The sequence below is a fragment of the Pan paniscus genome, chromosome 21 (genome assembly GCF_029289425.2).
Source record: "Pan paniscus chromosome 21, NHGRI_mPanPan1-v2.0_pri, whole genome shotgun sequence".
Lineage (NCBI taxonomy): Eukaryota > Metazoa > Chordata > Mammalia > Primates > Hominidae > Pan > Pan paniscus.
In genome coordinates this window covers 3,289,218-3,305,272 of record NC_073270.2, presented here as the reverse complement: position 1 = coordinate 3,305,272, position 16,055 = coordinate 3,289,218, and the positions used below count along the sequence as shown (strand labels likewise).

Genomic DNA, 16,055 nt, shown 5'->3' with positions numbered 1-16,055 from the left:
ACAACCTATTCCCACTCAATCTTTCCAGACTCAGTTATGCCAGCTCACAGGATGCAAGATCATAGAAAATGCTCTGCCCTTTCAGACAGCTGAACCTCTGTGCATCCTGTTCCCACAGCTGAGAGTGTCTTTCCCCCTTCCATCTGCTGAGCTGTCACTCGGCCCTTAAGGAACGGGCCAAATGTTCAGTGGAGCTCCATCCAATCAATGAGGAGTACATGTCACCAGAGCACCTACGTTCTGTCTGCTTTCAGCATTTCTCATTGCTTTGTGGATGGGGGCTCCAACAGAAATGAAGGGAGGCGCCGGGTGTGGTGGCTCACGCCAGTAATCCCAGCACTTTGTGTGGCTGAGGCAGGCAGATCACCTGAGGTCAGGAGTTTGAGACCAGACTGGCCAACATGGTGAAACCCCATCTCTACTAAAAATACAAATAATTAGCTGGGCATGGTGGTTCACACCTGTAATCCCAGCTACTCAAGAGGGTGAGGCAGGAGAATCACTTGAATCTGGGAGGCGGAGGTTGCAGTGAGCCAAGGTCACGCCATTGCACTACAGCCTGGGCATCAACAGCAAAACTCTGTCTCAAAAAAAAAAAAAAAGAACTGAAGGGAGGATACCTCTCTCACACCCATCACCGTGGTTTGGCTTCTTTGTTGTCCCCTTGTGTGTCCCCAGACACCAAGCGTGTTTCGCCTCTCCAGTATCCAGCAAATGTTTACTTTTGCATCCTTTACCTTCCCTATATTTGCAATGCCTCGGTATTGGCCTGGGCCTCTGATGCTAGGGAGGCTGGCGGAGACTCTGAGCAGTGTTTCTAGGCCTAGCAATTGGGGAATCCTCGGCCCAGAGGGGACTTGCAAATGCTCACTGGCAAGAGCTGTTTATAGGAGCAGGTCAAAGGCCATGAACGACCTGGATAAGACCCGAGGACAAACATCTCAAAATCCACCCTCCTGATTTACTCTCACATGGTTGTGAAGATGACGGAGCTAAACTGAGAAGGGTTTATGAGAGATGCCATGATGTACCAGGTGTTCGCTGATATAAACTTTTTGGGAAATCTTCCTACGAGTTATGTTTAAGAGGTTACATCACCCATTCTTCTACAAACCAAACTGGTCTCTCTCTTTACAAAGAGGCCACGGCTCCGATGAGAGTGTGAAGGTGCATTCCAGTGCCAGACACAGCTCTTTTTCATATGTGTCCACCTCTCTGCATCAGAACATCCCTTCTTAATCTTTTATTCTATTTTATTTTTGAGGCAGAGTCTGGCTCTATTGCCCCAGGCTGGAGCGCAGTGGTGTGATCTCGGCTCACTGCAACCTCTGGCTCCTGGGCTCAAGGGATTCTCCCACCTCAGCCTCCCTAGTAACTGGGACTACAGGCCTGAGCCACCACTCCCGGCTAACTTCTGTATTTTTTGTAGAGACAGGGTTTTGTCATGTTGCCCAAGCTTGTCTCAAACTCCTGGGCTCAAGTGATCTGCACGTCTTGGCATCCCAAAGTGCTGGGATTACAGGCATGAGCCACTGCACCCGGCCCCCTCTTGATCTTTATATTCTGATGCCTAGCACACTGCTTGACTGTATTAGGATAATTAGATAAATAAATGGATGAAGGAATAAATGAACAAAGAAAGAAAAGACTAATATCATGCGATGACCATCATGACGACAGCTGAAAATTTAGTCTACAAGGAAAAGTGAATATGAAGTATTCATTCAATAAAAATATTACAGCAGCTATTATTCATAGGACATTGTGTGAGGCACAATATTGGGAGTGTACACGTGTATGAAGTGTAGTTATAACTCTCCAAGAGCTTCAGCAGTGGATAAGACAAGCATAAGTGATCATGAATGGTGGAATGGGGTAAATCCAGGAAAGGTGTATGAGAGATGCAGGCAGGAAAAAAAAATCACTTTCAGTTGTAGGGATCAGGAAAAGCTACACTGAAAATGCTGGGCCTTGAAAGGAGAGAGAATTTTGTCAGGTGCCCATAGAGCTGCCTGCATTCTAGACAGTGGGAAGGAGAGGCCCAAAGGCACAAGAGAAGGAGTGATGTTACTTGTCTGGAGCAGGGGCGCTGCGTGGAGAAGAGAGAAAGGTGAGACAGGAGAGAGTGGGGGTTGGGGCAGGACTGCGGAGGGGCTTCCACTCAAGAGCACTGGAGATGGGGCAGAGGGTCACCATAGGTACCCTCTCCAGTAAAATGCAGGCTCCCTGGGATGGTGAGCCAACCTGCCATTGGAGAGAGGGGACTCAAGAGGTGAGCTTACTCCCAGCTGAGGGTGCTAAAATTCATTCATTCAAACATCCACTCACTCATTCATTTAACAAATATTCATTGAAAGAATAAATTAATAGGTTTTTGCACAAATTCAGGGAAACTGAGACATTTGTGCAATCAACAAGGGTCTGCTGAATGAAGGGAAGAAATAAGGGAGGACAGAAAGGACAGAGGGAGCGGGGGGGAAATGAGCATCCTGTACCTGAATAACCAACAGAGACAGCCCAGAACTCAGACACTGGCAAACACTGAGCCCTAGATGGCTGTGTACAGCTGATAGATGCCAGATCTCTCTAGGGAAATGGCCCCCAACTTTCTCCCCTCTCCTCCTGCCAACCTTGCTCACTACTTTCTGTGCATCCCAGCCAGTTGAGATTTGGTAAAACTTTACTCACTTTAGAAAAAAGAAGGGCTGGCGGGGTGCAGTGGCTCACACCTGTCATCCCAGCATTTTGGGAGGCCAAGGTGGGTGGATCATTTGAGGTCAGGAGTTTGAGACCAGCCTGGACAATATGGCAAAACCCCGTCTCTACTAAAAATTTAAAAATTAGCCTGGCATGGTGGCGCACGCCTGTAATCCCAGCTACTCAGGAGGTTGAGGCAAGAGAATCACTTGAACCTGAGAAGCAGAGCTTGTAGTGAGTTGAGATCATGCCACTGCACTCCAGCCTGGGTAACAGAGCAAGATTCCATCTCAAAATGAAAAAAAAAAAAAAAGAAAAGAAAAGAAAAAGAAAAAAGAAGACCTCAAATAAGAACCTCTGGAAATACATATTTTTAAGAAACAGGAACTCTATGGAACATGTGGTTTCAGACCACTTGAGCCTTCCTAGAGATTTTTCACCCCACTCCCAAATCCCAAAGGATGCATGTCCTTTTCCAGATAAAGCTCATTCTAGACCATGAGTTCTTTGAAAGTAGAAAGTCTGCTCCAGATGGCTGTTTGTCCAGCACAGTGGTAAGGAAAGAGGGGCGGGGTACTCAGCATCTCTTGCTGGCACCTGCCTCTCCCAACAGGCCCACACCCTTCTTTGCTCCAGCAAAGCTCATGCATTGTTTGCTGTGGCTGTGTCAATAGTAGAGGCTCCTCCCATTCATCCCAGAGACCAGTGTCTTGTCCCTAGAGAGGATGAAAAAGAAAAAACTGAGCTCCAGGGTGCCTCCCAACAGGGAAACCTGCAGGAAGAATATGAGGGGTATTTTGCACGCCCCACTAGGTCAGACCTGGGGTGACTGTGGTGGTGGTGATCATACTATTAGTTGAAGTTTACTGGGCATTTGTGTGCCAGCCATCTTTCGAAGTGTTTACGTGCATTAGCTCATTAACTCCATGAGGCAGGCACTTGTAGACGTCCTGTTTTACAGACAAGGAAGCCAAGGTGTAGAGAAACCAGGTACCTTGGTCGTTGTCACCCCACTCCACAGTGGAGGAATGCAGGCTGCAGAGCTCGCACTTGCACTCATCATCTCTGCCTTTTCTGACACCAAGCGTGAGCCCTGGCAGCACCAACAAGCCTTGCTCCCTGTTAGGGTGGCTGTGGGATGTGCGAGACTGCTCCGAGCTGGAGGAGGAGGAAAAGTGGGGCTCACTTTTGTCATCAGCCTTCTTTATGCCAACTGCTATGCGCAGTCCACAGAACATGTTATGTATGTGGTCAATGAAATCTTACAAGGAGGAACAAAGGCTCAGAGAGACCAGGTAGTTTAACTGAGGTCACATACCTGGAAATTGGCAGAGCCAGGATTCTGAACCCAGGTGTGGCATAATGAGAAACATGTATTTGATCTCTGCTTTTTCTTGGCACAAAGTTCCTGAAACCCTTGGAACCTCCAAAATGATGAGTGACTTCTTGTATGCTAATGAGATGACTGGTCCTGGCAGCTCCTGGATAGCCTCAGGATGGGAGCTGGTTGCCAGGGGAACCAACCAGTGACTAGAGACTTGGGACTTTCAGCCTTATGCCCACTACCCACGTCCACAGAGGGGAGAGGGACTGGAGGTTGATTTCATCACCAATGACTGATGACTTAATGAATCATGCCTATAAATGAAGTCTTCATAAAAACCCAAACCCCAAAGGATGGGGCCTGAGGAGCTTCCAGGCTGAACTCATGGAAGTGCTGGGAGGGGGGCATGGGGGCTCTGTGCCCCTCCCTACACCTTGTCCCAGGCATCTTTTCCATCTGGCTGCTTCTGAGTTGTATCCTTTTACCATAAGCTGGTCGTCTGTTTTCCTGAGTCCTGTGAGCTGTTCTAGCAAATCTTCAAACCTGAGAATGGGCTGGTGGGAACTCCCGATTTAAATCTGGTCAGTCAGAAGCACAGGTGACAACTTCTGAAGCACTGGCATCTGAAGTGGGGGCAGTGTTGTGGGACTGAGGGGTGTGTGCACTCCCTGTGGGCTGTGTGCTAACTCCAAACAGTGTGAGAATTGAGTTGAAGTGTAGGACACCCAGTGGGTGTCCACTGCAAATCGCTTGGTATGAGAACAAACCCCACACATTTGGCGGTTAAGAAGTATTAAGAGTAGTCTGGAAGAAAAAATGGTGTTTCCTTTTCACCAGGACTTACTGACTCTACCCTGTCACTGTGGTCCCGAAACCTCCTTCTGGAAGAGGGTCTCATGCAGGATTTTGAGTCCAGAAGGTGCCCTAAGTGGTGAGGGGCCCTCATGCTGCATCGTCCACCTGCTAGCATTTGGATTCCGACAGAGGGGAGAGAGCGAGCTCCTGGAAGGAAAACATCTCTTCCAAAAGAGCCGTCTTCAGGGGAGCTGGACAAAGGGGACAGCCTGCCCTGCATCCCTGAGTAGGGGCTGCCAGCTGAGAGCGTGCTCATCAAGCTTCCGGTGTGGTTCTAAACCCTTCACTGGCTGCCTCCCTCAGTCATCGTCCTGTCCCTTAACCCTAGGATTGCTCTGGCAGCCCCCAATTCAAGGATCCAATGATCCTGTCTCCTCAATCCCAAAGCCCTTGACATGTCACTCATCACAGCCCACCCTGTCAGAATGTGTAGGAAAGGAGAGGAGGGGAAGGTACTCAGCTGTCTAAGGTTCTCAGGTTTACAGCTTTTTGTATATTTACGAGCCTCAGGGCTGTCTTCTGCACCTTATGTCTTCTGCACAGTCTGGGTGAAGGGAGGAGAAGAAGAGACAGGAGTCGCATGATTCTTATAACTGACTCATCAACATACACACTTAAAAGACATCAGCGGGAAAAACCTTAGAGAACAATCACATACTCCTAACCCTTATTCCAGACGTGAGCACATGGAGGCCGGAGAGGTGGTTTGCCCACAGTGTGACATCTCCAAACTCTGATTCCGTGCCACCTCCCTGAGTTAATGCTTAACTCCAGTGTCAGGCCTGGGGCAATTTCCCAGATTTTTTTTCCTGAGAACATCAGTGCCAGCAGCAATTCTAATGTGGTGGACTGCCAGATAAATATCTATCCCAATGTTCACTCGCTCCTTCTTTCCTGGTAATGAAATCCCCCATATGTGCAGGCACTACTTTCCCAGGCTCCACTCTGGCTCGGTGGCCATGGGGTAAATTTAGGCCAAAAGCTTTCGGCAGAAGTTATAGGTATTAACTTCCAGGAACTCTCTCTTTTAAAAAATCGAGGTAAAATTCACAACATAAAAATTGCCATTTAAACCATTTTAAAATGTACAATTCAGGGGCATTTAGTACACTCACAATATGCAATTATCTCCACTATCTAGTGGCAGAGCTTTTTCATCACTCCCCAAAGAATCCCCCACTCCATTAGCAGGAACTCCCCATTTCCTCCTATCCCCAGCCCCTGCCAACCCCAACTCTTTCTGTCTCTATGGATGTGCCTATTCTGGGCATTTCTTTTTCTTTTTTTTCCTTTCTTTTTTTTTTTGAGATGGAGTCTCCCTCTGTCGCCCAGGCTGGAGTGCAGTGGTACGATCTTGGCTCACTGCAACCTCCGCCTTCCGGGTTCAAGTGATTCTCCTGCCTCAGCCTCCTGAGTAGCTGGGATTACAGGCATGCACCACCACGCCCGGCTAATTTTTTTGTATTTTTAATAGAGACAGGGTTTCGCCATGTTGGCCATCCTGTTGTCGAACTCCCGACCTCAAATGATCCGCCCACCCCAGCCTCCAAAGTGCTGGGATTACGGTCGTGAGCCACCTCGCTCAGCCCTATTCTGGGCATTTCATAAATTAACAAATGGAACCACACAATATGTGATTTGCGTCTGACTTATTTTATTTAGCATAATGTTTTCAAGGCTCGGTCATGTTGGAGGATGCATCAGTAGCTCATTCTTTTCTTATGGCTGAATGAGAGTCTATTATATGAATATTCCATGTTTTGTCGAAGCATTCATCAGCTGATGGACATCTGGGTTGTCCCTACATTTTAGCTACTGTGAGTAGTGCTGCTATGATTGTGCACATGGTAATATTGTTTGAATACCTGTTTTAAATTTTTTTTTTTAATTTTTTTAGAAAACCTCTTTATATAAACAGTTGGCAAATGCCCTTTGCCTGTTTTCTTCCTCTTCTTCCATTCTGCTGTCTGGAGTGTGGGTGTGACATGGACAAGCCTCTAGCGGCCATCTCAGACCATGCAGGGCCATACGTACCCTAGTGACAGTGGAGAGGAGACTGGACAGAGCTAGGGCCTGAGGATGGTGACACCACCTGGCCTGCCCAGAACTGCCTGGGTCCAGGCCTTTCGTGTAAGGAAGAAATAAGCTTCTGTCTTATTTTTCTAAGCTATTGTTTTTTTGGGGGGTTCACTGTTAATCACAGCCAAACATAATCACAAATATGTTAATATAACCCCTGCCCATTTATTCTGTGGTCCCTCTTTGGCAGGGGTCACATGAAAAGCACAGAGAAAGACTCCAGACTGTGAAAGGGAAGTTGCTAGTCAGCCATCTCAATCCTTGTCAGCCTGGCTCTATAATTGAATCACCTGCAGCACACGGGTGAGAATGACTTGGTCGCTGGGTGTGTGATGGGGCTCCCATCTCCTGTTCCAGGGAGGACCACACCACAGAGGGGCTGACAGGGGGCCCAACATGGAGTGATGCTACTCTAGTGGCTGGGACTATCCCTAGCCCCCAACCAGACTCTACTTCCCACATCTTTTCTCTAGACATAGATGCATTTTTATTTTACAGAAGTCTAGAGTTAATGAGGGCTGACAGAAATGCTAAAAAGTGGCTGGGCACGGTGGCTCACACCTGTAATCCCAACACTTTGGGAGGCCGAGGCAGGAAGACCACCTGAGGTCAGGAGTTCAAGACCAGCCTGGCCAACATGGCAAAACCCTGTCTCTACTAAAAATACAAAAATTAGCCGGACGTGGTGACACATGCCTGTAGTTCCAGCTACTTGGTAGGCTGAGGCAGGAGAATGGCTTGAACCGGGGAGGTGGAGGTTGCAGTGGGCTGAGATCTCACCACTGCACTCCTGCCTGGGAGACAGAGGGAGACTCCTTCTCAAAAAAAAAAAAATGCTAAACAGTATCTAGCTGAGTGGTTTTTAAGCTCTGTTGAGAGAAGCCAAATCAAGAAATCTATCTAATAGTCTTTACATACATGGATCTGGAACTGACACAAGGTTTCACACGGCTAATGCTTACTATGTATCAATATACTCTGATATTTTCTGTTCTGTTTTTTTTTTTTTTTTTTTTCTTAATGGCTGGTCACAGTCCACTAAACTGATTTCACAACCTGCTAATGGATGGCAACTGGCAGCTTGAAAAACAGTGATGTAATCTAGTATGCCCACATGACAGGTCAGAAAGCTGAGGCCCTGAAAGGGGAAGCCATCTCCCCTTCCTGAAAGGGGAAGTCACGGAGTTGAAGCAGATCTTAGCCCAGAAGCCGGGTCTCAGATCCTGGTCACCGACAGGCTGTGAGTCATCCCACTTCCCACCCCTAGACACTGGGAACATCTTTAGCTCCCGGCTGGCCCCTCCTCTGGCTCCAAGGACACACGTGCTTTCCTGCTCAGCACCCATCTCTCTCTCCTTTCTCTCTTTCTAGCCTGTGCCATTTCCTTTTAACTTCCCCCACATATGACATTTTCAAGCTCTGTGCAGCACAGGTGGCACAATTTCTTGGCATTCAGGCAGAGTAAGGGGCTGGTGAGGATGAAGAGAAATGAGCCCCGGATTGGTGCCTGAACCGGTGAGAGGCCCTGAGCAAGGGTCTCAATGTCTCTGAATTGTACTTTTGTCACCTGTAGAAGAGGGACAGTGAGACCTGGAACATCTTCTCTCTTAGGGTTATTGTTGGGATTCAACATATACCCATCACTAGCACCGGGGCCCCCAGAGATTGGGGGAAACTAATACTGTTGGGATCCCATATGTAATGGCAAAAACAACCCAAGAGCAGAAGAGGCTTTGAGCTTTTAGTGGGCTGCTATTGAGGACCTCTTATGTGTCAGACGCTGAGCTAAGCATTTCACCTGTGTTATGTTTTTTAATAGTCATGAAATACTGACTATCAAAATGGTGTTACTGTCCCCATTTCACAGATGAGAGCTTTGGAAGTCCAGTCAGGTGAAGTCACTTACTCAATATCAAACACTCAGGCAGAGGCTGGACTCAAGCCCAGACTGAAAGTCAATTTTGCCTGACCAGATATGACCCCAAGCTGCCGCCCTGTAGCCAACCAAGGCAGCAACGACTTAGACACAGGTCCTGGAGGGGCCATCCACAGCCTACTCCCTGCCTAGACACCCTATGGTCAGGGCAAAAGGAGAGGACAGAAGGACTTCTCTTCCTAAGAGAGAGTTTAGAATCTCTGAGACCAGAGGCTCTCAACCCCAGCTGCCCAGAAGAATCACCTGGAATGTTCTATTGGTCTGAGACCCATCCCAGGCAAATTCAATTAGAATCTTTGGTTAGGGATGACACTGGCATTTTCTTTCTTTTCTTCTCTTCTCCTCTCTTTTCTTTCTTTCTTTCTCTCTCTTTCTTTCTTTCTCTATTTCTTTCTCTTTCTCTTTCTTTTCCTTCCTTCCTTCCTTCCTTCCTTCCCTCCCTCCCTCCCTTCTTTCCTTTCTTTCTTTTTTTTTTTAAATGGAGTCTCTCTCTGTTGCCCAAGCTGGAGTGTAGTGGTGTGATCTCAGCTCACTGCAACCTCTGCCTCCTGGGTTCAAGCAGTTCTCTTGCCTCACTGTAACCTCAGCCTCCCAAGTAGCTGGGACTACAAGCGCGTGCCAGCATGCCCCACTAATTTTTGTATTTTTAGTAGATGAGATTTTGCCATATTGGCCAGGCTGGTCTCGAACTTCTGACCTCAGATAATCTACCCGCCTTGACCTCCCAATGTGCTGGGATTACAGGCGTGAGCCATTGCACCCGGCCAGCATTTTCTTTAAAGCTCTCCTGGTGATTCTAATGTGCAGCAGGGACTGAGACCTCACTACCTTAGGCCTGTTTATCATCTACACTTATAAAAGCTCCTTCACATGAATTACCTTACCAGAGCCACCCGGCAGCTATAGGAAGGAGGCAGGGGAGGAGTCGCTGTCCTCTTTTTACAAATAAGGAAAATCAGGCTGAGGGAGGGGAAGGCTGACTCCTTCTGACTCCCATCTCTCAGCTCCTACCAAGATCCTAGGGCCTTGTGCCCTCCACTGCTAAGCGAGATTTCCTAACTTCAGCACACACCCCAGCCTGGCACGTGGGCCCTGGGGAGGAGAATGATTGCTCCATCTGCAGAGACAGCCCTGCGGGGTGGAGCCAGCATGAAGTTACTTGAGGTGAACAAGGGGAGTGCTCAGGCATGAGGACTTTGGACTTGGGAATGGATGAAGCGGGAATGGGGAGAACTTGTGCTGAGGTGCTTAATGGAGAGGGTCCCCTGGGAATCGCCCCTGATTAGAAAATGTAATTCACCTCATAGGGTTTTTCTTAAATCCCCCCAAGACAAGGAGAAAACAGCCTCATGAAAAAATTTCCAGGTAATCGTAAGCACCCATGAGGTGGATACTGCAATAACCCCATTTTGGAGATGAGGAAACTGAGACACACAAGTTAAGTGACCTGCCCAAGACCACTCTTCTCGTAAGGGGCAGAGTGGAGCCTTGATCCAGAGAGCACCTCTGAACCTGCACTCTTAACCCATCAGCTATCCTGTAAGGAATCCTACAGGAACAAACGCTGAAATACGGGCAGCTGTCACTCCTGGTGGAATGAAGCTGCTCACGGGCTGTCTCTAAGGAACAGGGAGTAGCCACTGTCCCAAGTGGAAGAAGGCCATGGAGCCGGGCAGACAGGAGGCAGCTGGTCCTCATTTCAAACACTGAGCAGCTGGAGTCACAAGACTCTGAGCCCAGAGGGGCCATCTCCTTTTCAGAGAGAGAGAGAGTAGATATTGCCTTGGTCCCAGTGCCGGACACAAAAATATGAGGAGGGTCCAGGAAGCACCTAGAAGATTTACAGAAGAGAAGGAGGCCAGAACCCAAGAGCAATTCCTGACCGCTTCCATGGGAGGAGGGGCGACTGGTGTCCCAGCTCCAAGGAGAACGGTTTGGTGGCATACCCAGACGCTGGGAATGTTACAGGTCCTTTGGGGGTGGAAGAAATGAGGCCTTGAGATGGGAAGTCCCTGAAGCCAAGGTCAGTGCTCTGCCCGGAAAAGTAGTTGGCAAGAAAGCTCACTGCCCCAGAGGGACAGAGCCATTAGTCCCCAAAACAGAGGTTCTGGTCATTTGCAGGCAGAAGCCTGTGGTTCAGGTGTGTACCCTGAGGACTCTGCCACTAACCCAGGGCTTCCAAGTGGCTTTGGGGATGGGGAATCTTGCCTCCCCTCCACACTGGGGCCCTCGTCTGTGCTCACAAACTGCTCTCCCACCCACTCTGGGGATGCCAGGCCACTTGGTGCGGATCACTGCCAGGCCTTCCTCCACTACCTTCATTTCCAGCCACAGCCCAGGCTGCCTTCTCCACCAAGGGGTGGAATAATGGAACCCCTTCTGATTGCAACAAGAACCTTAAATTAGGAGCTGGACACAGAGTCCTCTCAAAGCAGCACATCTGTCATCCTGATAGTCCCCTGGGTCACACCTGCTCACACTGACATTTATTTTCCTGTTCCCTCTGCCCTGCAAAACCTCCCCAGACCAAGTCCAACTCATTGTCCGTGACCAAGTGCCATTTATTTTTCAGAGTCTTCCCTATCCCAAATTCCAGACAAGACTAATCTCCTTCTCTTGTTGGTCCCCGTAGCACTTGTTTTGTATTTGTCATGCAGCTTAATAACAGTCTGCCTTGCATGCTACTTACCTAAAAAACCGGTGGTACCAAAAAATATCAGACTAAAAGCTACCGAGGACAGAACCACATCTCATTCACCTCCGTATTTCCCACTGCACCTGGCACAGCTCTTCTCCCTTAGGTGTTCAGTGAATAAATTCATTCATCCAAGAAACACTGATTGGGAACTTCCTGGCTGAGTGACTTGGAGCTGAGCTAGGAACTGCAAGTGGGACAAATTTAAGGGACTGAATGTATTCACCTGTCTCTCCACCACCTTTTCAAAATTGATTTTCTCCCCACCAGCCTCATTCTGTTGTGACTTTAGAACATCCCTGGTTGTTCACAGAGACATTTAATCATGGCTCACAGCGGGCAGGCCATTCCTGAGAGTCCACGGGAGGTCCTGCACAGGGATGGGAGGTACACATTCCTGGGGGCTGGGCACGTGCCTGTCCACTCCCTGGCTCTGGTTTCTTTTTGTGGAGAAAGAAAAGTCGGTACTGGAAGGAACCTCAAAACGCATTCATTTCAAAACTTTCATCTTGAAAACTTGAGGCTCAGGGGTGGCAGAGAACACAAAAGCAGTTGGTCACAAAGCTCAAATGAGAAGCCAGGTTCAGAATTGCTTTTTTATGTTCCAGATGTTATGTGCACTTATGTAGGAGCTCAGCTCTGGCAGCAGGACATGGTGGAAAGGGCACTGCTGAGACCTAGCTGGCTCTGTGATGGATTCACTGTGTGTAAGGTTCCACCCCTTCCTGGGCCTCAGCTACCTCCTGGAGGGAGGGAGATGGGCTAGATGACATCTGACCTCCCCTCTTGCTGCAGTGTGTAGGGTCCAGAGCTCCTCTTCTTAGCATCCCAGCCATGCTGTACATTACAGCAAGGAATGGGAGACAGGGGAGGGGGCCTAATGTGCAATCACCTGTCCCAGTTTTTGTGGCTTCCGAAGTAGCCAGCATTTGCCTGTTGCATCTGGCTCAGTGATGTCTTTGGCCAATCTTCCAGCAGCCCTAACCGCCATTCACAATATTTTACAAGTTTGACTCATATCTTGTTTGGATTTGGCGTCCCTGTCAACCTACTAGGCTGAGCGCACAAGACAGATAATAATTAGCATGCTGCTTAGCAGGGGTGCTGATTAACAAAGGCCCATATCCTCGACAGTAAGCATAGAGTGGGGGAACCTGCACTTCCTGTTGTTCTTTGTAACCCCTGTTCCCTGGTGCTCTCCTGTGGACCAGGACATCTTGTGGCACACCTGCTCCTGCTACGGGGAGGCTTCAGCTCATCAAGTCACTTACACAGAGCCTGTCTGATGCTTCTGATGTGTAGTTTACTTAGGAGCATTCCTAATGCTCCTAAGTAAGTTGATTTGAAATAAACAATGGTTTCTTTCAAATCAACTTACATGTTACCACTCTCACTCCCTGGTAGTTCTGAGATGTGCTTCTTTGCTGACACTGCTGACAGCTGGATACAGCTACATTGAGAAACACGAGACCCGAGTCCTGTCTGCTTTGGCTTTACGGATGGCGACGGATGTGTAAAAGAAACACAAACACAAACAAGGCAAAGCTTGTCCTCTGCCTAAGGAGATGCGATGTCCAGCTGCACTGAACACCCTGCCCATTATTCAGAGCTACATTCCAATGATGTTCTACCCCAAGAATATGCTAGAGGGACCCAACCACCACTGAGAAAGAGCCGCCTCTGGCTAGCACCCTAAAATAGGAAGTCTGGCCTTCAGAGCCCCCAAGGCAGGCAGCTGTCCTGGCCGGACACTCTGGCTTGGCAGGCTGGCCCAGGGGAAGCACAGGCTTCTGGCAAGGACCTGATGGAGAAGATGCCATGCACTCACCAGCCATGTTTCGCCTTCCTCTGCCTCTTCTCAGGCTCCTCTGGGAATGGCACGGACAGTGCTGACAGACAGGCTGCCAAGGATTGCCTTACCATTTATAGAATCCTCTCCTACACACCCCAATTAGAATTCTAATGAAGTGGGCGAGGCACCAGGTCATTCCTGTAGTGCCTGTAAACGTTTCACTTACGACAGACTTGTCACCCAGTGGACGTGCATCATGTCTGTACAAGAACAGCTTGGGGAGAAGGGGGCAGATGATAAAGAAACTCCAATAGTTCGCTTTTATAATTTTATAAAATGATGGACTATTTCCTGGATTGTAGGGTTTAGGAAATGATGACATGCTTTTCTTGCTGATCCTGGGAAGTTCTCTCTGAATCAAAGAAACGTCTCAGCAGAACCCAGAAGAAGAAAATTGTGAGGTCCTTTCTCATGATACACATATATTAGCATCTTCCACTTGCACAGGGAAGTGAGACACATCACAGTTCATTTGTTTAGGGTTGTAGTGTGGCATAAACCATCATTTGATTTGGAATTAGAAGCCGTTGGTTCTGATGCTGGCCGAGCCCTGGGTGGTCTCCAATCCTTGAAGCCTGGAAGCCTTGCTTGTGGTTGGGGATAATCACTCCCACCCCTCTCAACTCACAAAGCTGTGGACACGATCACATGAGATGGTGCACATGGGAAGTGTATGCATATCTACCAGGGCGGGTTAAACTGAGATCACACTTGGCGTTGAATGTCAGTTTCAGTCCAGATTTGGGGGAAAATTGTTGTTTTTAATGAGGCAGCAGGAACAGTCTCTAACCTTATGCTTCTGCCATGTCTTTCTCAGACTGCAGGGTCCGTCACTGACCCTCACTGGGCCCACCTTGACATCAGTTTAAAGAAAGGGTATGGAGTGGGGAGAAGCTCTGACATTCTATGTGTTTTTGTTTGCTTGCTTGTTTCTAAGGGCGTATGTTTTTTCAAAGTTCCTATTATCGATATTTACAAATATCAAGGTTTACAATGGACAAAGGAGTGAGTATATATTTTTTAAAGTGAGGCTTCAAGGATTCACGAGAGAACAGAAATGCCCCAAGGCTTTCCCCAGCATCACAGTGTGGAAGGAAGATTGAGCACCATGATGACAAGGTTGGGTCTTTAGGGAGAAGTGAGAATGTTTGATCGCGAGAAAGAGAAGACGGAATAGACAGGTGGCTTGGAAAATTGAAAAAGAGAAATCAGTGTCCTTTCTCTGTCCTTTAGGCCCCTGCAGCCTTTTGTACATCTTAGAACCTCTATTACCGTATGTATCCACTGCACTGGAACTATCTGTTTATATATGTCCCCATCTCCAGACTGAGCTCCTTGAAGGTACAGGTTGCATATCATTCAAATCTTCTCAGAATCTAGCACAGGGCTTGACACGTGGCTGGAACATGCACATTCTTGAATAAGTGAATCAATATCACTGTAAAGATGGGAATCATAACTACCGATTTAGTGCTTACTAATAATAACTAATTGATTTAGTGTTTACTGTGGGCAGGCACTGGCTAAACACTTTACATATATTATCTTATCTCATCTTCATAGCAACCCTATGCAAAGGGGCTATTATTATTTCCGTCTTATGGGGTACAGAGAGATTAACCTGAGTCTCCAACCACGAGATTCATACCCATATGTAAATGGCTCCAGAGCCTGTGTTTGCTTAACCTTGGAGGTCAGCGCCTAAATGAGGCAGCCTTTCCCAGGCCTCTGGGGCTCTAAGACAGCTGGCTGTGCACCCATGCCAGGCAGAATGGGATGCACTGTTGGCTCTGGCAGATGACTAAGAAAAGAGCAGAGGGTAGAGAGGGACATGGAAAGAGCCTGGACCCAAGAGGAGACTCATGTGTGGTCTTGGCTCCTACCACGGGCACTAGCTGTGACTCTGGCCGAGGCCTCATGACGCCAAGTTCATCCTGCCAGAAAGCTGGAGGACAGCTCCATGAATGGCATGGGATGAATGGGTGTGAAAGTGCTCTGTATGCTTCTGTGTGTGGTCTAAAGGAAAGGAGGGGTTTTGCTTATTATTGTGGTTGTTGCTGTTGGCCTGGGAGCCAAGGAAAATCAGACCCCGGGCACTCCTTTCAATGACCTGACGAGGAAAGCTGCAGAGGTGACAGGGAGGTGGTGCTCCCCTTGAAAGGGAACCTGAAGACACACAGTCTTGGCTCTGCCAAGACTCCTCACCTCTCGTAGGCTTTGTTTCCTCAACTGTAAAACTGAGTGGAATTGCTCTGAGAATCAAAGGAGACGGCAAGTGTAAAAGGTTCAGCACAGCGCTGGGTACAGCCCAGTGTAAGAAGTTAGTATTAATAATATTATATTATTAGCCTGGCCGGGTGCGGTGGCTCGCTTCTGTAATCCCAGCACTTTGGAAGGCCGAGGTGGGACCTTGAGGTCAGGAGTTTGAGACCAGCCTGGGGAACATGGTAAAACCCTGTCTGTACTAAAAATACAAAAATTAGCCAGGCATGATGGTGCGTGCCTATAATCCTAGCTACTCGGGAGTCTGAGGCACGAGAATCACTTGAGTCCGGGAGGTGGAGGTTGCAGTGAGCCGAAATCGCACCACTGCACTCCAGCCTGGGTGGCAGAGTGA

At 48.4% G+C, this 16,055-nt stretch overlaps 1 protein-coding gene across 4 annotated transcripts in view; it reads right to left on the bottom strand.

The window, feature by feature from the left end:
• The window catches only part of TGM3 (transglutaminase 3), a 133,003-nt gene that overhangs the window by 31,466 nt on the left and 85,482 nt on the right, over positions 1-16,055 (bottom strand). The gene's annotated exons all lie outside the window — the stretch shown is intronic.